Below are 27,075 nucleotides of genomic sequence, written 5' to 3' on the forward strand. Positions count from 1 at the left end.
CACACACTTACACCAAGTAACAAATACAGACACTGATAACAAGTAACACAGACACACACTTACACCAAGTTACAAAGACATGCAATGACACCAAGTAACAAAGACAGAAACTGACACCCAGTAACACAGATACACACGGACACCAAGTAACACAGACACACACGGACACCAAGTAACACAGACACACACTGACACCCAGTAACACAGACATACACATACACCAAGTAACCAAGACATACACTGACACCAAGTAACAAAGACATACACTGACACCAAGTAACAAAGACAGACACTGACACCAAGTAACAAAGACATACACGAATACCCAGTCACACAGACACACACTTACACCAATTAACAAAGACATACACTGATACCCAGTAACACAGATACACACTTACACCAAGTAAAACAGACATACACTGACACCAAGTAACAAAGACATACACTGATACCCAATAACACAGACAAACACTTACACCAAGTAACAAAGACAGAAACTGATACCCAGTAGCACAGACACACACTTACACCAAGTAACAAAGTCATACACTGACACCAAGTAACAAAGACATGAACTGACACCCAGTAACACAGACACACACGGACACCAAGTAACAAAGACACACACTTACACCAAGTAACAAAGACATACATTGACACCAATTAACAAAGACATACACTCACAACAAGTAACAAAGACATGCACTTACACCAGGTAACAAAGACATACACTGACACCATGTAACAAAGACATACACTGACACCCCGTAACACAGACACACACGGACACCAAGTAACAAAAACACAGACTTACCCCAAGTAACACAGACACACACTGACAACCAGTAACACAGACACACACTTACACCAAGTAACAAAGTCATACAATGACACCAAGTAACAAAGACATAAACTTACACCAGGTAACAAAGACATACACTGACACCATGTAACAAAGACATACACTGATACCCAGTAACACAGACACACACTTACACCAAGTAACAAAGACATACACTGATACCCAGTAACACAGACACACACTTACAACAAGTAACAAAGACATACACTGACACAAAGTCACAAAGACAAACACTGACACCCAGTAACAAAGACATACACTGACACCAAGTCACAAAGACATACACTGATACACAGTTACACAGACACACACTTCCACCAAGAAACACAGACATACACTGACACCAAGTAACAAAGACATACACTGATACCCAGTAACACAGACACACACTTACACCAAGTAACAAAGACAGACACTGATACCCAGTAACACAGCCACACACTTACACCAAGTAACAAAGACATACACTGACACCCAGTAACCAAGACATACACAGACACCCAGTAACACAGACACACACGGACACCAAGTAACAAAGACACACACTTACACCAAGTAACACAGACACACACTGACACCCAGTAACACAGACACACACTTACACCAAATAACACAGACACACACTGACCCCCTGTAACACAGACATACACTGATACCCAGTAACACAGACACACACTTACACCAAGTAACACAGACATACACTGACAACAAGTAACAAAGACACACACTTACACCAAGTAACGCAGACATACACTGACACCAAGTAACACAGACACACACTTACACCAAGTAACAAAGACATACAATGACACCAAGAAACACAGACACACACTTACACCAAGTAACACAAACACACACTTACACCAAGTAACAAGGACATACACTGACACCAAGTAGCAAAGACACACACTTAAACCAAGTAACACAGGCATGGACTGACACCCAGTAACACAAACAAACAGACTGACACCAAGTAACACAGACATACACTGACACCAAGTAACAAAGACATACATTGATACCCAGTAACACAGGCACGCACTGCCTGTGGAGGGGTGGGGGGGGCACATTGGCGCAATGGTGAGCACCGCAGCGTCACAGCTCCAGGGACCCGGGTTCGATTCTGGGTACTGCCTGTGCGGAGTTTGCAAGTTCTCCCTGTGTCTGCGTGAGTTTCTTCCGGGTGCTCCGGTTTCCTTCCACATGCCAAAGACTTGCAGGTTGATAGGTTAATTGGCCACCATAAATTACCCCTAGTATAGGTAGGTGGCAGGGAAATATATAAGGACAGGTGGGGATGTGATAGGAATACGGGATTAGTGTAGGATTAGTATAAATGGGTGGTTGATGGTCGGCACAGACACGGTTGGCGAAGGGCCTGTTTCAGTGCAGCATCACTAAACTAAATACGGACACCCAGTAACACAAACAAACACACACTGACACCCAGTAACATCGATAAACACTGATACACAGTAACAAAGGCATTCACTGATACCCAGTAACACATACACACACTTACACCAAGTAACACAGACATACATTGACACCAAGTAACAAAGACATACATTGATACCCAGTAACACAGGCACACACTGGGAGGGGGGTGGGGGGGCTCATTGGCGCAATGGTTAGCACTGCAGCGTCACAGCTCCAGGGACTCGGGTTCGATTCGGGGTACTGCCTGTGCGGAGTTTGCAAGTTCTCCCTGTGTCTGCGTGAGTTTCTTCCGGGTGCTCCGGTTTCCTCCCACATGCCAAAGACTTGCAGGTTGATAGGTTAATTGGCCATCATAAATTGCCCCTAGAATCGGTAGGTGGTCGGGACATATCTAGGGACAGGTGGGGATGTGATAGGAATACGGGATTAGTGTAGGATTAGTATAAATGGGTGGTTGATGGTCGGCACAGACTCGGTGGGCCGAAGGGCCTGTTTAAGTGCTGTATCTCTAAACTAAACTAAATACTGACACCTAGTGTCACTGATACACACTGACACCCAGTAACACAAACAAACACACACTGACACCCAGTAACACAGAGAACCACTGATACACAGTAACAAAGACATTCACTGATACCCAGTAACACATACACACACTTACACCTAGTAACAAAGACATACACTGACACCAAGTCACAAAGACACACACTGACACCCAGTAACAAAGACAGAAACTGATACCCAGTAACACAGACACACACTTACACCAAGTAACAAATACAGACACTGATAACAAGTAACACAGACACACACTTACACCAAGTTACAAAGACATGCAATGACACCAAGTAACAAAGACAGAAACTGACACCCAGTAACACAGATACACACGGACACCAAGTAACAAAGACACACACTTACACCAAGTAACACAGACACACACTGACACCCAGTAACACAGACATACACATACACCAAGTAACCAAGACATACACTGACACCAAGTAACAAAGACATACACTGACACCAAGTAACAAAGACAGACACTGACACCAAGTAACAAAGACATACACGAATACCCAGTCACACAGACACACACTTACACCAATTAACAAAGACATACACTGATACCCAGTAACACAGATACACACTTACACCAAGTAAAACAGACATACACTGACACCAAGTAACAAAGACATACACTGATACCCAATAACACAGACAAACACTTACACCAAGTAACAAAGACAGAAACTGATACCCAGTAGCACAGACACACACTTACACCAAGTAACAAAGTCATACACTGACACCAAGTAACAAAGACATGAACTGACACCCAGTAACACAGACACACACGGACACCAAGTAACAAAGACACACACTTACACCAAGTAACAAAGACATACACTGACACCAATTAACAAAGACATACACTCACAACAAGTAACAAAGACATGCACTTACACCAGGTAACAAAGACATACACTGACACCATGTAACAAAGACATACACTGACACCCCGTAACACAGACACACACGGACACCAAGTAACAAAAACACAGACTTACCCCAAGTAACACAGACACACACTGACAACCAGTAACACAGACACACACTTACACCAAGTAACAAAGTCATACAATGACACCAAGTAACAAAGACATAAACTTACATCAGGTAACAAAGACATACACTGACACCATGTAACAAAGACATACACTGATACCCAGTAACACAGACACACACTTACACCAAGTAACAAAGACATACCCTGATACCCAGTAACACAGACACACACTTACAACAAGTAACAAAGACATACACTGACACAAAGTCACAAAGACAAACACTGACACCCAGTAACAAAGACATACACTGACACCAAGTCACAAAGACATACACTGATACACAGTTACACAGACACACACTTCCACCAAGAAACACAGACATACACTGACACCAAGTAACAAAGACATACACTGATACCCAGTAACACAGACACACACTTACACCAAGTAACAAAGACAGACACTGATACCCAGTAACACAGCCACACACTTACACCAAGTAACAAAGACATACACTGACACCCAGTAACCAAGACATACACAGACACCCAGTAACACAGACACACACGGACACCAAGTAACAAAGACACACACTTACACCAAGTAACACAGACACACACTGACACCCAGTAACACAGACACACACTTACACCAAATAACACAGACACACACTGACCCCCTGTAACACAGACATACACTGATACCCAGTAACACAGACACACACTTACACCAAGTAACACAGACATACACTGACAACAAGTAACAAAGACACACACTTACACCAAGTAACGCAGACATACACTGACACCAAGTAACACAGACACACACTTACACCAAGTAACAAAGACATACAATGACACCAAGAAACACAGACACACACTTACACCAAGTAACACAAACACACACTTACACCAAGTAACAAGGACATACACTGACACCAAGTAGCAAAGACACACACTTAAACCAAGTAACACAGGCATGGACTGACACCCAGTAACACAAACAAACACACTGACACCAAGTAACACAGACATACACTGACACCAAGTAACAAAGACATACATTGATACCCAGTAACACAGGCACGCACTGCGAGGGGTGGGGGGGGGCACATTGGCGCAATGGTGAGCACCGCAGCGTCACAGCTCCAGGGACCCGGGTTCGATTCTGGGTACTGCCTGTGCGGAGTTTGCAAGTTCTCCCTGTGTCTGCGTGAGTTTCTTCCGGGTGCTCCGGTTTCCTTCCACATGCCAAAGACTTGCAGGTTGATAGGTTAATTGGCCACCATAAATTACCCCTAGTATAGGTAGGTGGCAGGGAAATATCTCAGGACAGGTGGGGATGTGATAGGAATACAGGATTAGTGTAGGATTAGTATAAATGGGTGGTTGATGGTCGGCACAGACACGGTTGGCGAAGGGCCTGTTTCAGTGCAGCATCACTAAACTAAATACGGACACCCAGTAACACAACCAAACACACACTGACACCCAGTAACATAGATAAACACTGATACACAGTAACAAAGACATTCACTGATACCCAGTAACACATACACACACTTACACCAAGTAACAAAGACATACACTGATACCCAGTAACACAGACACACACTTACACCAAGTAACAAAGACATACACTGACACCAATTAACAAAGTCATACAATGACACCAAGTAACAAAGACATACTCTTACACCAGGTAACAAAGACATACACTGACACCATGTAACAAAGACATACACTGACACCCCGTAACACAGACACACACGGACACCAAGTAACAAAGACACTGACTTACCCCAAGTAACACAGACACACACTGACACCCAGTAACACAGACACACACTTACACCAAGTAACAAAGTCATACAATGACACCAAGTAACAAAGACATAAACTTACACCAGGTAACAAAGACATACACTGACACCATGTAACAAAGACATACACTGATACCCAGTAACACAGACACACACTTACACCAAGTAACAAAGACATACACTGATACCCAGTAACACAGACACACACTTACAACAAGTAACAAAGACATACACTGACACCAAGTCACAAAGACAAACACTGACACCCAGTAACAATGACATACACTGACAACAAGTCACAAAGACATACACTGATACACAGTTACACAGACACTCACTTCCACCAAGAAACACAGACATACACTGACACCAAGTAACAAAGACATACACTGATACCCAGTAACACAGACACACACTTACACCAAGTAACAAAGACAGACACTGATACCCAGTAACACAGCCACACACTTACACCAAGTAACAAAGACATACACTGACACCCAGTAACCAAGACATACACTGACACCCAGTAACACAGACACACACGGACACCAAGTAACAAAGACACACACTTACACCAAGTAACACAGAAACACACTGACACCCAGTAACACAGACACACACTTACACCAAATAACACAGACACACACTGACCCCCTGTAACACAGACATACACTGATACCCAGTAACACAGACACACACTTACACCAAGTAACACAGACATACACTGACAACAAGTAACAAAGACACACACTTACACTAAGTAACGCAGACATACACTGACACCAAGTAACACAGACACACACTTACACCAAGTAACAAAGACATACAATGACACCAAGAAACACAGACACACACTTACACCAAGTAACACAAACACACACTTACACCAAGTAACAAGGACATACACTGACACCAAGTAGCAAAGACACACACTTAAACCAAGTAACACAGGCATGGACTGACAACCAGTAACACAAACAAACACACTGACACCAAGTAACACAGACATACACTGACACCAAGTAACAAAGACATACATTGATACCCAGTAACACAGGCACGCACTGCGAGGGTTGGGGGGTGGGGGGCACATTGGCGCAATGGTGAGCACCGCAGCGTCACAGCTCCAGGGACCCGGGTTCGTTTCTGGGTACTGCCTGTGCGGAGTTTGCAACTTCTCCCTGTGTCTGCGTGAGTTTCTTCCGGGTGCTCCGGTTTCCTCCCACATGCCAAAGACTTGCAGGTTGATAGGTTAATTGGCCACCATAAATTACCCCTAGTATAGGTAGGTGGCAGGGAAATATATAAGGACAGGTGGGGATGTGATAGGAATACGGGATTAGTGTAGGATTAGTATAAATGGGTGGTTGATGGTCGGCACAGACACGGTTGGCGAAGGGCCTGTTTCAGTGCAGCATCACTAAACTAAATACGGACACCCAGTAACACAAACAAACACACACTGACACCCAGTAACATAGATAAACACTGATACACAGTAACAAAGGCATTCACTGATACCCAGTAACACATACACACACTTTCACCAAGTAACACAGACATACATTGACACCAAGTAACAAAGACATACATTGATACCCAGTAACACAGGCACACACTGGGAGGGGGGTGGGGGGGCTCATTGGCGCAATGGTTAGCACTGCAGCGTCACAGCTCCAGGGACTCGGGTTCGATTCTGGGTACTGCCTGTGCGGAGTTTGCAAGTTCTCCCTGTGTCTGCGTGAGTTTCTTCCGGGTGCTCCGGTTTCCTCCCACATGCCAAAGACTTGCAGGTTGATAGGTTAATTGGCCATCATAAATTGCCCCTAGAATCGGTAGGTGGTCGGGACATATCTAGGGACAGGTGGGGATGTGATAGGAATACGGGATTAGTGTAGGATTAGTATAAATGGGTGGTTGATGGTCGGCACAGACTCGGTGGGCCGAAGGGCCTGTTTAAGTGCTGTATCTCTAAACTAAACTAAATACTGACACCTAGTGTCACTGATACACACTGACACCCAGTAACACAAACAAACACACACTGACACCCAGTAACACAGAGAACCACTGATACACAGTAACAAAGACATTCACTGATACCCAGTAACACATACACACTCTTACACCTAGTAACAAAGACATACACTGACACCAAGTCACAAAGACACACACTGACACCCAGTAACAAAGACAGAAACTGATACCCAGTAACACAGACACACACTTACACCAAGTAACAAATACAGACACTGATAACAAGTAACACAGACACACACTTACACCAAGTAACAAAGACATGCAATGACACCAAGTAACAAAGACAGAAACTGACACCCAGTAACACAGATACACACGGACACCAAGTAACAAAGACACACACTTACACCAAGTAACACAGACACACACTGACACCCAGTAACACAGACATACACATACACCAAGTAACCAAGACATACACTGACACCAAGTAACAAAGACATACACTGACACCAAGTAACAAAGACAGACACTGACACCAAGTAACAAAGACATACACGAATACCCAGTCACACAGACACACACTTACACCAATTAACAAAGACATACACTGATACCCAGTAACACAGATACACACTTACACCAAGTAAAACAGACATACACTGACACCAAGTAACAAAGACATACACTGATACCCAATAACACAGACAAACACTTACACCAAGTAACAAAGACAGAAACTGATACCCAGTAACACAGACACACACGGACACCAAGTAACAAAGACACACACTTACACCAAGTAACAAAGACATACACTGACACCAATTAACAAAGACATACACTCACAACAAGTAACAAAGACATGCACTTACACCAGGTAACAAAGACATACACTGACACCATGTAACAAAGACATACACTGACACCCCGTAACACAGACACACACGGACACCAAGTAACAAAAACACAGACTTACCCCAAGTAACACAGACACACACTGACAACCAGTAACACAGACACACACTTACACCAAGTAACAAAGTCATACAATGACACCAAGTAACAAAGACATAAACTTACACCAGGTAACAAAGACATACACTGACAGCATGTAACAAAGACATACACTGATACCCAGTAACACAGACACACACTTACACCAAGTAACAAAGACATGCACTGATACCCAGTAACACAGACACACACTTACAACAAGTAACAAAGACATACACTGACACCAAGTCACAAAGACAAACACTGACACCCAGTAACAAAGACATACACTGACACCAAGTCACAAAGACATACACTGATACACAGTTACACAGACACACACTTCCACCAAGAAACACAGACATACACTGACACCAAGTAACAAAGACATACACTGATACCCAGTAACACAGACACACACTTACACCAAGTAACAAAGACAGACACTGATACCCAGTAACACAGCCACACACTTACACCAAGTAACAAAGACATACACTGACACCCAGTAACCAAGACATACACAGACACCCAGTAACACAGACACACACGGACACCAAGTAACAAAGACACACACTTACACCAAGTAACACAGACACACACTGACACCCAGTAACACAGACACACACTTACACCAAATAACACAGACACACACTGACCCCCTGTAACACAGACATACACTGATACCCAGTAACACAGACACACACTTACACCAAGTAACACAGACATACACTGACAACAAGTAACAAAGACACACACTTACACCAAGTAACGCAGACATACACTGACACCAAGTAACACAGACACACACTTACACCAAGTAACAAAGACATACAATGACACCAAGAAACACAGACACACACTTACACCAAGTAACACAAACACACACTTACACCAAGTAACAAGGACATACACTGACACCAAGTAGCAAAGACACACACTTAAACCAAGTAACACAGGCATGGACTGACACCCAGTAACACAAACAAACACACTGACACCAAGTAACACAGACATACACTGACACCAAGTAACAAAGACATACATTGATACCCAGTAAAACAGGCACGCACTGCGAGGGGTGGGGGGGGGGTGCACATTGGCGCAATGGTGAGCACCGCAGCGTCACAGCTCCAGGGACCCGGGTTCGATTCTGGGTACTGCCTGTGCGGAGTTTGCAAGTTCTCCCTGTGTCTGCGTGAGTTTCTTCCGGGTGCTCCGGTTTCCTCCCACATGCCAAAGACTTGCAGGTTGATAGGTTAATTGGCCACCATAAATTACCCCTAGTATAGGTAGGTGGCAGGGAAATATCTCAGGACAGGTGGGGATGTGATAGGAATACAGGATTAGTGTAGGATTAGTATAAATGGGTGGTTGATGGTCGGCACAGACACGGTTGGCGAAGGGCCTGTTTCAGTGCAGCATCACTAAACTAAATACGGACACCCAGTAACACAAACAAACACACACTGACACCCAGTAACATAGATAAACACTGATACACAGTAACAAAGACATTCACTGATACCCAGTAACACATACACACACTTACACCAAGTAACACAGACATACACTGACACCAAGTAACAAAGACATACATTGATACCCAGTAACACAGGCACACACTCGTAGGGGGGTGGGGGGGCTCATTGGCGCAATGGTTCGCACTGCAGCGTCACAGCTCCAGGGACTCGGGTTCGATTCTGGGTACTGCCTGTGCGGAGTTTGCAAGTTCTCCCTGTGTCTGCGTGAGTTTCTTCCTGGTGCTCTGGTTTCCTCCCACATGCCAAAGACTTGCAGGTTGATAGGTTAATTGGCCATCATAAATTGACCCTAGAATAGGTAGGTGGTCGGGAAATATCTAGGGACAGGTGGGGATGTGATATGAATACGGGATTAGTGTAGGATTAGTATAAATGGGTGGTTGATGGTCGGCACAGACTCGGTGGGCCGAAGGGCCTGTTTAAGTGCTGTATCTCTAAACGAAACTAAATACTGACACCTAGTGTCACTGATACACACTGACACCCAGTAACACAAACAAACACACACTGACACCCAGGAACACAGAGAACCACTGATACACAGTAACAAAGACATTCACTGATACCCAGTAACACATACACACACTTACACCTAGTAACAAAGACATACACTGACACCAAGTCACAAAGACACACACTGACACCCAGTAACAAAGACAGAAACTGATACCCAGTAACACAGACACACACTTACACCAAGTAACAAATACAGACACTGATAACAAGTAACACAGACACACACTTACACCAAGTAACAAAGACATGCAATGACACCAAGTAACAAAGACAGAAACTGACACCCAGTAACAGACACACACGGACACCAAGTAACAAAGACACACACTTACACCAAGTAACACAGACACACACTGACACCCAGTAACACAGACACACACATACACCAAGTAACCAAGACATACACTGACACCAAGTAACAAAGACATGAACTGACACCCAGTAACACAGACACACACGGACACCAAGTAACAAAGACACACACTTACACCAAGTCACAAAGACATACACTGACACCAATTAACAAAGACATGCACTCACAACAAGTAACAAAGACATACACTTTCACCAAGTAACAAAGACAGACACTGACACCAAGTAACAAAGACATACACGGATACCCAGTCACACAGACACACACTTACACCAATTAACAAAGACATACACTGATACCCAGTAACACAGATACACACTTACACCAAGTAAAACAGACATACACTGACACCAAGTAACAAAGACATACACTGATACCCAATAACACAGACAAACACTTACACCAAGTAACAAAGACAGAAACTGATACCCAGTAGCGCAGACACACACTTACACCAAGTAACAAAGTCATACACTGACACCAAGTAACAAAGACATGAACTGACACCCAGTAACACAGACACACACGGACACCAAGTAACAAAGACACACACTTACACCAAGTAACAAAGACATACACTGACACCAATTAACAAAGACATACACTCACAACAAGTAACAAAGACATGCACTGACACCAAGTAACAAAGACATACACTGACACCAAGTAACAAAGACATACACTGATACCCAATAAAACAGGCACACACTGGGGGGTGGGGGGGGGAGGGGGTGTGGACGGGGGACATTGGCGCAGTGTTTAGCACCGCAGCCTCACAGCTCCAGGGACCCGGGTTCGATTCTGGGTACTGCCTGTGCGGAGTTTGCAAGTTCTCCCTGCGTCTGCGTGAGTTTCCTCCGGATGCTCCGGTTTCCTCCCACATGCCAAAGACTTGCAGGTTGATAGGTTAAACGGCCATCAAAAATTGCCCCTCGTATAGGTAGGTGGCAGGGAAATATATAGGGACAGGTGGGGATCTGATAGAAATGCGGGATTATTGTAGGATTAGTATTAATGGGTGGTTGATGTTCGGCACAGACTCGGTGGGCCGAAGGGCCTGTTTAAGTGCTGTATCTCCAAACTAAACGAAATACTGACACCTAGTGTCACAGACACACACTAACACCCAGTAACACAAACAAACACACACTGACACCCAGTAACACAGAGAACCACTGATACACAGTAACAAAGACATACACTGACACCAAGTAACACAGACACACACTGACACCCAGTAACAAAGACATACACTGACACCAAGTCACAAAGACATACATTGATACCAAGTCACAAGGACATACACTGACACCAAGAAACAAAGACAGACAATTACACCAAGTAACAAAGACATACACTGACACCAAGTAACAAAGGCATACAATTACACCAAGTAACAAAGACATACACTGACACCAAGTATTTTGACATACACTGACACCAAGTAACAAAGACATACGCTGATACCAAGTAACACATACACACACTTACACCAAGTAACAAAGACATACACTGACATAAAGTCACAAAGACACACTCTGACACCCAGTAACAAAGACATACACTGACATCAAGTCACAAAGACATACACTGATACCCATTGACACAGACACACACTTACACCAAGTAAGACAGACATTCACTGACACCAAGTAACAATGACATACACTGATACCCAGTAACACAGACACACACTTACACCAAGTAACAAAGACAGACACTGACACTCATTAACACAGACACACACTTACATCAAGTAGCAAAGAATACACTGACACCCAGTAACAAAGACATACACGGACACCAAGTAACAAAGACACACACTTACAACAAGTAACACAGACACACACTGACACCCAGTAACACAGACACACACTTACACCAAGTAACAATGACATACACTGACACCAAGTAACAAAGACATACACTGATACCCAATAAAACAGGCACACACTGGGGGAGCGTGGGGTGTGGACGGGGGACATTGGCGCAGTGTTTAGCACCGCAGCCTCACAGCTCCAGGGACCCGGTGTCGATTCTGGGTACTGCCTGTGCGGAGTTTGCAAGTTCTCCCTGTGTCTGCGAGAGTTTCCTCCGGGTGCACCGGTTTCCTCCCACATGCCGAAGACTTGCAGGTTGATAGGTTAATTGGCATTCAAAAATTGCCCCTCGTATAGGTAGGTGGTCGGGAAATATATAGGGACAGGTGGGGATGTGATCGGAATACGGAATTAGTGTAGGATTATCATAAATTGGTGGTTGATGGTCGGCACAGACTCGGTGGGCCGAAGGGCCTGTTTAAGTGCTGAATCTCGAAACTAAACTAAATACTGACACCTAGTGTCACAGACACACACTGATACCCAGCAACACAGAGAAACACTGAAAAACAGGAACAAAGACATACACTGACACCCAGTAACAAAGACATACACTGACACCAAGTAACACAGTCATACACTGACACCAAGTAACAAAGACATACACTTATACCAAGTGTTTTGACATACACTGACACCAAGTAACAAAGACATACACTGATACCCAGTAACACAGACACACACTTACACCAAGTAACAAAGACATACACTGACACCAAGTCACAAAGAAACACACTGACACCCAGTAACAAAGACATACACTGACACCAAGTCACAAAGACATACACTGATACCCAGGAACACAGACACACACTTACACCAAGTAACACGGACATACACTGACACCAAGTAACAAAGACATACACTGATACCCAGTAACACAGACACACACTTACACCAAGTAACAAAGACATACACTGAAACCCAGTAACAAAGACATACACTGACACCCAGTAACACAGACACACACGGACACCAAGTAACAACTACACACACGGACACCAAGTAACTATGACACGCACTTACACCAAGTAACACAGACACACACTGACACCCAGTAACACAGACACACACTTACACCAAGTAACAAAGACATACACTGACACCAAGTCACAAAGAAACACACTGGCACCCAGTAACAAAGACATACACTGACACCAAGTCACAAAGACATACACTGATACCCAGGAACACAGACACACACTTACACCAAATAACACAGACATACACTGACACCAAGTTACAAAGACATACACTGATACCCAGTAACACAGGCACACACTTACACCAAGTAACACAGTCATACACTGACACCAAGTAACAAAGACATACACTGACACCAAGTAACAAAGTCATACACATACACCAAGTAACAAATACACACACTTACACCAAGTAACACAGACATACACTGACACCAAGTAACAAAGACAGACAATTACACCAAGTAACAAAGACATAGACATACACAAAGTATTTTGACATACACTGACACCAAGTAACAAAGACATACACTGATACCCAGTAACACAGACACACACTTTCACCAAGTAACAAAGACATACACTGACACCAAGTAACAAAGACATACACGGACACCAAGTAACAAAGACACACACTTACAACAAGTAACACAGACACACACTGACACCCAGTAACCCAGACACACACTTACACCAAGTAACAATGACATACACTGACACCAAGTAACAAAGACATACACTGATACCCAATAAAACAGGCACACACTGGGGGAGCGTGGGGTGTGGACGGGGGACATTGGCGCAGTGTTTAGCACCGCAGCCTCACAGCTCCAGGGACCCGGTGTCGATTCTGGGTACTGCCTGTGCGGAGTTTGCAAGTTCTCCCTGTGTCTGCGAGAGTTTCCTCCGGGTGCACCGGTTTCCTCCCACATGCCGAAGACATGTTGATAGGTTAATTGGCATTCAAAAATTGCCCCTCGTATAGGTAGGTGGTCGGGAAATATATAGGGACAGGTGGGGATGTGATCGGAATACGGAATTAGTGTAGGATTATCATAAATTGGTGGTTGATGGTCGGCACAGACTCGGTGGGCCGAAGGGCCTGTTTAAGTGCTGAATCTCGAAACTAAACTAAATACTGACACCTAGTGTCACAGACACACACTGATACCCAGCAACACAGAGAAACACTGAAAAACAGGAACAAAGACATACACTGACACCCAGTAACAAAGACATACACTGACACCAAGTAACACAGTCATACACTGACACCAAGTAACAAAGACATACACTTATACCAAGTGTTTTGACATACACTGACACCAAGTAACAAAGACATACACTGATACCCAGTAACACAGACACACACTTACACCAAGTAACAAAGACATACACTGACACCAAGTCACAAAGAAACACACTGACACCCAGTAACAAAGACATACACTGACACCAAGTCACAAAGACATACACTGATACCCAGGAACACAGACACACACTTACACCAAGTAACACGGACATACACTGACACCAAGTAACAAAGACATACACTGATACCCAGTAACACAGACACACACTTACACCAAGTAACAAAGACATACACTGAAACCCAGTAACAAAGACATACACTGACACCCAGTAACACAGACACACACGGACACCAAGTAACAACTACACACACGGACACCAAGTAACTATGACACGCACTTACACCAAGTAACACAGACACACACTGACACCCAGTAACACAGACACACACTTACACCAAATAACACAGACATACACTGACACCAAGTTACAAAGACATACACTGATACCCAGTAACACAGGCACACACTTACACCAAGTAACACAGTCATACACTGACACCAAGTAACAAAGACATACACTGACACCAAGTAACAAAGTCATACACATACACCAAGTAACAAATACACACACTTACACCAAGTAACACAGACATACACTGACACCAAGTAACAAAGACAGACAATTACACCAAGTAACAAAGACATACACTTACACAAAGTATTTTGACATACACTGACACCAAGTAACAAAGACATACACTGATACCCAGTAACACAGACACACACTTTCACCAAGTAACAAAGACATACACTGACACCAAGTCACAAAGACACACACTGACACCCAGTAACAAGGAAATACACTGACACCAAGTTACAAGGAAATACACTGATACCCAGTAACACAGACACACACTTACACCAAGTAACACAGACATACACTGACATCCAGTAACACAGACATACACTGACACCCAGTAACAAAGACATACACTGACACCCAGTAACACAGACACACACGGACACCAAGTAACAAAGACACACACTTACACCAAGTAACACAGACACACACGGACACCCAGTAACACAGACACACACGTACACCAAGTAACACAGACATACACTGAAACCAAGTAACAAAGACACACACTTACACCAAGTAACACAGACATACACTGACCCCCAGTAACACAGACATGCACTGATACGAAGTAACAAAGACATACACTGACACCCAGTAACAAAGACATACACTGACACCCAGTAACACAGACACACACTTACACCAAGTAACACAGACACACACGGACACCCAGTAACACAGACACACACTTACACCAAGTAACACAGACATACACTGACACCAAGTGACAAAGACATACACTGATACCCAGTGACACAGGCACACACTGGAGGGGGCACATTGGCGCAGTGGTTGGCACCGCAGCCTCACAGCTCCAGGGACCCGGGTTCGATTCTGGGTACTGCCTGTGCGGAGATTGCAAGTTCTCCCTGTGTCTGCGTGGGTTTCCTCCGGGTGCTCCGGTTTACTCCCACATGCCAAAGACTTGCAGGTTGATAGGTTAATTGGCCATCATAAATTGCCCCTAGTATAGGTAGAGGGTAGGGAAATATATAGGGATAGGTGGGGATGTGATAGGAATACGGGATTAGTGTAGGATTAGTATAAATGGGTGGTTGATGGTCGGCACAGACTCGGTGGGCCGAAGGGCCTGTTCAGGTGCTGTATCTCGAAACTAAACTATATACTGACACCTAGTGTCACAGATACACACTGACACCCAGTAACACAGAGAAACACTGATAAACAGTAACAAAGACATACACTGACACCAAGTAACACAGACACACACTGACACCCAGTATCAAAGACATACACTGACACCAAGTCACAAAGACGTACACTGATACCAAGTCACAAAGACATTCACTGATACCCAGGAACACAGACACACACTTACACCAAGTAACAAATACAGACAATTACACCAAGTAACAAAGACATACACTTACACCAAGTATTTTGACATACACTGATACCCAGTAACACAGACACACACTTACACCAAGTCACAAAGACACACACTGACACCCAGTAACAAAGACATACACTGACACCAAGCCACAAAGACATACACTGATACGCAGTAACACAGACACACACTTACACCAAGTAACACAGACATACACTGACACCCAGTAACAAAGACATACACTGACACCAAGTAACACAGAAACACACTGATACCCAGTAACAAAGACACACACTTACACCAAGTAGCACAGACATACACTGACACCAAGTAACAAAGACATACACTGATACCCAGTAACACAGGCACACACGGCGGGAGGGGGGGGGGGGGGGTGGGGGGGGGCACATTGGCGCAGTGGTTGGCACCGCAGCCTCACAGCTCCAGGGAGCCGGGTTCGATTCTGGGTACTGCCTGTGCGGAGTTTGAAAGTTCTTCCTGTGTCTGCGTGGGTTTCCTCCGGGTGATACACTCACACCAAGTAACACAGACACACACTGACACCAATTCACAAAGACATACACTGCACCAAGTAACGAAGACATGCACTGATACCCAGTAACACAGACACACACTTACACCAATTAACAAAGACAGACACTGCTAGCCAGTAACACAGTAAAACACGGACACCAAGTAACAAAGACACACACTTACACCAAGTAACACAGACACACACTGACACCCAGTAACACAAACAAACACACTGACACCAAGTAACAAAGACAGACACTGATAACCAGTAACACAGACACACACGGACACCAAGTAACAAAGACATACACTGACACCAAGTTGCAAAGACATACACTGACACCAAGTACCAAAGACATACACTTACACCAAGTAACAAAGACACACACTTACACCAAGTAACAAAGACATACACTGACACCAAGTAACAAAGACAGACAATTACACCAAGTAACAAAGACATACACTTACACCAAGTATTTTGACATACACTGACACCAAGTAACAAAGACATACGCTGATACCCAGTAACACAGACACACACTTACACCAAGTAACAAAGACATACACTGACACCAAGTCACAAAGACACACACTGACACCCAGTAACAAAGACATACACTGACATCAAGTCACAAAGACATACACTGAAACCCATTAACACAGACACACACTTACACCAAGTAAGACAGACATACACTGACACCAAGTAACAAAGACATACACTGATACCCAGTAACACAGACACACACTTACACCAAGTAACAAAGACAGACACTGATACTCATTAACACAGACACACACTTCCACCAAGTAGCAAAGAATACACTGACACCCAGTAACAAAGACATACACGGACACCAAGTAACAAAGACACACACTTACAACAAGTAACACAGACACACACTGACACCCAGTAACCCAGACACAAACTTACACCAAGTAACAATGACATACACTGACACCAAGTAACAAAGACATACACTGACACCAAGTAACAAAGACATACACTGATACCCAATAAAACAGGCACACACTGGGGGGGGCGTGGGGTGTGGACGGGGGACATTGGCGCAGTGTTTAGCACCGCAGCCTCACAGCTCCAGGGACCCGGTGTCGATTCTGGGTACTGCCTGTGCGGAGTTTGCAAGTTCTCCCTGTGTCTGCGAGAGTTTCCTCCGGGTGCACCGGTTTCCTCCCACATGCCGAAGACTTGCAGGTTGATAGGTTAATTGGAATTCAAAAAATGCCCCTCGTATAGGTAGGTGGTCGGGAAATATATAGGGACAGGTGGGGATGTGATCGGAATACGGAATTAGTGTTGGATTATCATAAATTGGTGGTTGATGGTCGGCACAGACTCGGTGGGCCGAAGGGCCTGTTTAAGTGCTGAACCTCGAAACTAAACTAAATACTGACACCTAGTGTCACAGACACACACTGATACCCAGCAACACAAACAAACACACACTGACACCCAGTAACACAGAAAAACACTGAAAAACAGGAACAAAGACATACACTGACACCCAGTAACAAAGACATACACTGACACCAAGTAACACAGACATACACTGACACCAAGTAACAAAGACATACACTTATACCAAGTGTTTTGACATACACTGACACCAAGTAACAAAGACATACACTGATACCCAGTAACACAGACACACACTTACACCAAGTAACAAAGACATACACTGACACCAAGTCACAAAGAAACACACTGACACCCAGTAACAAAGACATACACTGACACCAAGTCACAAAGACATACACTGATACCCAGGAACACAGACACACACTTACACCAAGTAACACGGACATACACTGACACCAAGTAACAAAGACATACACTGATACCCAGTAACACAGACACACACTTAAACCAAGTAACAAAGACATACACTGAAACCCAGTAACAAAGACATACACTGACACCCAGTAACACAGACACACACGGACACCAAGTAACAAATACACACACGGACACCAAGTAACTATGACACACACTTGCACCAAGTAACACAGACACACACTGACACCCAGTAACACAGACACACACTTACACCAAATAACACAGACATACACTGACATCAAGTTACAAAGACATACACTGATACCCAGTAACACAAGCACACACTTACACCAAGTAACACAGTCATACACTGACACCAAGTAACAAAGACATACACTGACACCAAGTAACAAAGTCATACACATGCACCAAGTAACAAATACACACACTTACACCAAGTAACACAGACATACACTGACACCAAGTAACAAAGACAGACAATTACACCAAGTAACAAAGACATACACTTACACAATGTATTTTGACATACACTGACACCAAGTAACAAAGACATACACTGATACCCAGTAACACAGACACACACGTACACCAAGTAACAAAGACATACACTGACACCAAGTCACAAAGACACACACTGACACCCAGTAACAAGGAAATACACTGACACCAAGTTACAAGGACATACACTGATACCCAGTAACACAGACACACACTTACACCAAGTAACACAGACATACACTGACACCCAGTAACACAGACAGACACTGACACCCAGTAACAAAGACATACACTGACACCCAGTAACACAGACACACACGGACACCAAGTAACAAAGACACACACTTACACCAAGTAACACAGACACACACGGACACCCAGTAACGCAGACACACACTTACACCAAGTAACACAGACATACACTGAAACCAAGTAACAAAGACACACACTTACACCAAGTAACACAGACATACACTGACCCCCAGTAACACAGACATGCACTGATACGAAGTAACAAAGACATACACTGACACCCAGTAACAAAGACATACACTGACACCCAGTAACACAGACACACACGGACACCAAGTAACAAAGACACACACTTACACCAAGTAACACAGACACACACGGACACCCAGTAACACAGACACACACTTACACCAAGTAACGCAGACATACACTGACACCAAGTAACAAAGACATACACTGATACCCAGTGACACAGGCACACACTGGGGGCGGGGGCACATTGGCGCAGTGGTTGGCACCGCAGCCTCACAGCTCCAGGGACCCGGGTTCGATTCTGGGTACTGCCTGTGCGGAGTTTGCAAGTTCTCCCTGTGTCTGCGTGGGTTTCCTCCGGGTACTCCGGTTTACTCCCACATGCCAAAGACTTGCAGGTTGATAGGTTAATTGGCCATCATAAATTGCCCCTATTATAGGTAGAGGGTAGGGAAATATATAGGGATAGGTGGGGATGTGATAGGAATACGGGATTAGTGTAGGATTAGTATAAATGGGTGGTTGATGGTCGGCACAGACTCGGTGGGCTGAAGGGCCTGTTCAGGTGCTGTATCTCGAAACTAAACTATATACTGACACCTAGTGTCACAGATACACACTGACACCCAGTAACACAGAGAAACACTGATAAACAGTAACAAAGACATACACTGACACCAAGTAACACAGACACACACTGACACACAGTAACAAAGACATACACTGACACCAAGTCACAAAGACCTACACTGATACCAAGTCACAAAGACATTCACTGATACCCAGGAACACAGACACACACTTACACCAAGTAACAAAGACAGACAATTACACCAAGTAACAAAGACATACACTGACACCCAGTAACAAAGACATACACTGACACCAAGTCACAAAGACATACACTGATACGCAGTAACACAGACACACACTTACACCAAGTCACAAAGACACACACTGACACCCAGTAACAAAGACATACACTGACACCAAGTCACAAAGACATACACTGATGCGCAGTAACACAGACACACACTTACACCAAGTAACACAGACATACACTGACACCCAGTAACAAAGACATACACTGACACCCAGTAACACAGACACACACTGATACCCAGTAACAAAGACACACACTTGCACCAAGTAGCACAGACATACACTGACACCAAGTAACAAAGACATACACTGATACCCAGTAACACAGGAACACACGGCGGGGGGAGGGGGGCACATTGGCGCAGTGGTTGGCACCGCAGCTCCAGGGAGCCGGTTTCGATTCTGGGTACTGCCTGTGCGGAGTTTGCAAGTTCTTCCTGTGTCTGCGTGGGTTTCCTCCGGGTGATACACTCACACCAACTAACACAGACACACACTGACACCAAGTCACAAAGACATACACTGACACCAAGTAACAAAGACATGCACTGATACTCAGTAACACAGACACACACTTACACCAATTAACAAAGACACACACTGACACCCAGTAACACAAACAAACACACTGACACCGAGTAACACAGACAAACACTGACACCAAGTAACAAAGACATCCACTGATACCCAGTAACACAGGCACACACTGGGGGGTGGGGGGGGGGGGTGGGCAGGAACATTGGCGCAGTGGTTAGCACCGCAGCCTCACAGCTCCAGGGACCCGGGTTCTATTCTGGTTACTGCCTGTGCGGAGTTTGCAAGTTCTCCCTGTGTCTGCGTGGGTTACCTCCGGTTGCTCCGGTTTCCTCCCACATGCCAAAGTCTTGCAGGTTGATAGGTTAATTGGCCATCATAAATTACCCCTAGTATAGGCAGGTGGTAGGGAAATATATAGGGATAGGTGGGGATGTGATTGGAATACGGGATTACTGCAGGATTAGTATAAATGGGTGGTTGATGGTCGGCACAGACTCGGTGGGCCGAAGGGCCTGTTTAAGTGCTGTATCTCTAAACTAAACTAAATACTGACACCTAGTGTCACTGAGACCCAGTAAGACAAACAAACACACACTGACACCAAGTCACACAGAGAAACACTGATACACAGTAACAATGACATACACTGACACCAAGTAACACAGACACACACTGACAACCAGCAAAAAGACATAAACTGACACCAAGGCACAAGGACATACACTGATGCCCAGTAACACAGACACACACTGACACCAAGTAACACAGAAATACACTGACACCAAGTAACAAAGACATACACTGACACCAAGTAACACAGACATCCACTGACACCAAGTAACAAAGACATACACTGATACCCAGTAACACAGGCACACACGGGGGGGCGGGGGGCACATTGGCGCAGTGGTTAGCACCGCAGCCTCACAGCTCCAGGGACCCGGGTTCTATTCTGGGTACTGCCTGTGCGGAGTTTGCAAGTTCTCCCTGTGTCTGCGTGGGTTTCCTCCGGGTGCTCCGGTTTCCTCCCACAGGCCAAAGACATGCAGGTTGATAGGTTAATTGGCCTTCATAAATTGCCCCTAGTATAGGTAAGTGGTAGGGAAATATATAGGGATAGGTGGGGATGTGTTAGGAATGCGGGATTACTGTAGGATTAGTATAAATGGGTGGTTGATGGCCGGCACAGACTCGGTGGGCCGAAGGGCCTGTTTAAGTGCTGCATCTCTAAACTAAACTAAATACTGACACCTAGTGTCACTGACACCCAGTAACACAAGCAAACACACTCTGACACCCTGTCACACAGAGAAACACTGATACACTCACACCAAGGAACAAAGACATGCACTGATACCCAGTAACACAGACACACACTTCCACCAATTAACAAAGACAGACACTGCTTGCCAGTAACACAGAAACACACGGACACCAAGTAACAAAGACACACACTTACACCAAGTAACACAGACACACACTGACACCCAGTAACACAAACAAACACACTGACACCAAGTCACACAGAGAAACACTGATACACAGTAACAAAGACATACACTGACACCAAGTAACACAGGCACACACTGACAACCAGAAAAAAGACATAAACTGACACCAAGTCACAAAGACATACACTGACACCAAGTCACAAAGAAATACACTAATGCCCAGTAACACAGACACACACTGACACCAAGTAACACAGAAATACACTGACACCAAGCAACAAAGACATACTCTGACACCAAGTAACAAAGACATACACTGACACCAAGTAACAAAGACATACACTGATACCCAGTAACATAGACACACACTTCCACCAAGTAACAAAGACATACAATGACACCAAGTCACAATGACACACACTGACACCCAGTAACAAAGATATGCACTGACACCAAGTCACAAAGACATACACTGATACCCAGTAACACAGAAACACACTAACACCAAGTAACACAGACATACACTGACACCAAGTAACAAAGAAACACACTAACATCAAGTAACACAGACACACACTGATACCCAGTAACAAAGACAGACTATTACACCAAGTAACAAAGACATACACTTACACCAAGTATTTTGACATACACTGACACCAAGTAACAAAGACATACACTGATACCCAGTAACACAGACACACACTCACTGACACCCAGTAACACAGAGAAACACTAATAAACAGTAACAAAGACATACACTGTCACCCAGTAAAAAAGACATACACAGACACCAAGTCACAAACACATACACTGACACCAAGTAACAAAGACATACGCTGACACTAAGTAACAAAGACATACACTGATACCCAGAAACACAGACACACACTGACACCCAGTTAGAAACACACACTGAACCCCAGTAAGACAGACACACACTGACCCTCAATAACACAGACATACATTGACACCAAGTCACAAAGACACACACTGACACCCAGTAACAAAGACACGCACTGACAACAAGTCACAAAGACATACACTGATACCCAGTAACACAGACACACACTAACACCAAGTAACACAGACATACACTGACACCAAGTAACAAAGACACACACTTACATCAAGTAACACAGACACACACTGATACCAGTAACAAAGACAGACTATTACACCAAGTAACAAAAACATACACTTACACCAAGCATTTTGACATACACTGACACCAAGTCAAAAAGACACACACTGACACCCAGTAACAAAGACATACACTGACACCAAGTCACAAAGACATACACTGATACCCAGGAACACAGACACACAGTGAAACCCAGTAACAAAGACAGACACTGACACCAAGTCACAAATACATACACTGATACCCAGTAACACAGACACACACTTACACCACATGCCAAAGACTTGCAGGTTGATAGGTTAATTGGCCATCATAAATTGCCCCGAGTATAGGTAGGTGGTAGGGAAATATATAAGGACAGGTGGGGATGTGATAGGAATACGGAATTAGTGTAGGATTGGTATAAATGGGTTGTTGATGGTCGGCACAGACTCGGTGGGCCGAAGGACCTGTTAAAGTGCTGTATCTCTAAACAAAACAAAATAGTGACACCTAGTGTCACACATACACACTGACACCCAGTAACACAAACAAACACACACTGACACCCAGTAACACAGAGAAACACTAATAAACAGTAACAAAGACATACACTGTCACCCAGTAACAAAGACATACACTGACACCAAGTCACAAACACATACACTGACACCAAGTAAGAAAGACATACGCTGACACTAAGTAACAAAGACATACACTGATACCCAGTAACACAGACACACACTGACACCCAGTTAGAAACACACACTGAACCCCAGTAAGACAGACACACACTGACCCTCAATAACACAGACATACATTGACACCAAGTCACAAAGACACACAATGACACCCAGTAACAAAGACATACACTGACACCAAGTAACAAAGACATACACTGATACCCAGTATCACAGACACACACTTACACCACATGCCAAAGACTTGCAGGTTGATAGGTTAATTGGCCATCATAAATTGCCCCGAGTATAGGTAGGTGGAAGGGAAATATATAGGGACAGGTGGGGATGTGATAGGAATACGGAATTAGTGTAGGATTGGTATAAATGGGTTGTTGATGGTCGGCACAGACTCGGTGGGCCGAAGGACCTGTTAAAGTGCTGTATCTCTAAACAAAACAAATTAGTGACACCTAGTGTCACACATACACACTGACACCCAGTAACACAAACAAACACACACTGACACCCAGTAACACAGAGAAACACTAATAAACAGTAACAAAGACATACACTGTCACCCAGTAACAAAGACATACACTGACACCAAGTCACAAACACATACACTGACACCAAGTAAGAAAGACATACGCTGACACTAAGTAACAAAGACATACACTGATACCCAGTAACACAGACACACACTGACACCCAGTTAGAAACACACACTGAACCCCAGTAAGACAGACACACACTGACCCTCAATAACACAGACACACATTGACACCAAGTCACAAAGACACACGATGACACCCAGTAACAAAGACATACACTGACACCAAGTAACAAAGACATACACTGATACCCAGTATCACAGACACACACTTACACCAGGTAACAAAGACATACACTGACACCAAGTCAAAAAGACGCACACTGACACCCAGTAACAAAGACATACACTGACACCAAGTCACAAAGACATACACTGATACCCAGGAACACAGACACACACTGAATCCCAGTAACAAAGACATACACTGACACCAAGTCACAAATACATACACTGATACCCAGTAACACAGACACACACTTACACCACATGCCAAAGACTTGCAGGTTGATAGGTTAATTGGCCATCATAAATTGCCCCGAGTTTAGGTTGGTGGTAGGGAAATATATAGGGACAGGTGGGGATGTGATAGGAATACGGAATTAGTGTAGGATTGGTATAAATGGGTTGTTGATGGTCGGCACAGACTCGGTGGGCCGAAGGACCTGTTAAAGTGCTGTATCTCTAAACAAAACAAAATAGTGACACCTAGTGTCACACATACACACTGACACCCAGTAACACAAACATACACTGACACCAAGTCACAAAGACATACACTGATACCCAGTATCACAGACACACACTTACACCAGGTAACAAAGACATACACTGACACCAAGTCACAAAGACACACACTGACACCCAGTAACAAAGACATACACTGACACCAAGTCACAAAGACATACACTGATACCCAGGAACAAAGACACACACTGAAACCCAGTAACAAAGACAGACACTGATACCAAGTCAGAAAGGCATACACTGATACCCAGTAACACAGACAAACACAGACACCCAGTAACAAAGACATACACTGATACCAATCACAAAGACATTTACTGATACCCAGTAACACAGACACACACTGACACCAAGTAACAAAGACATGCACTGACACCAAGTAACAAAGACATACACTTACA

This window comes from Heterodontus francisci, unplaced genomic scaffold (assembly GCF_036365525.1).
Source record: "Heterodontus francisci isolate sHetFra1 unplaced genomic scaffold, sHetFra1.hap1 HAP1_SCAFFOLD_56, whole genome shotgun sequence".
Classification (NCBI taxonomy): domain Eukaryota; kingdom Metazoa; phylum Chordata; class Chondrichthyes; order Heterodontiformes; family Heterodontidae; genus Heterodontus; species Heterodontus francisci.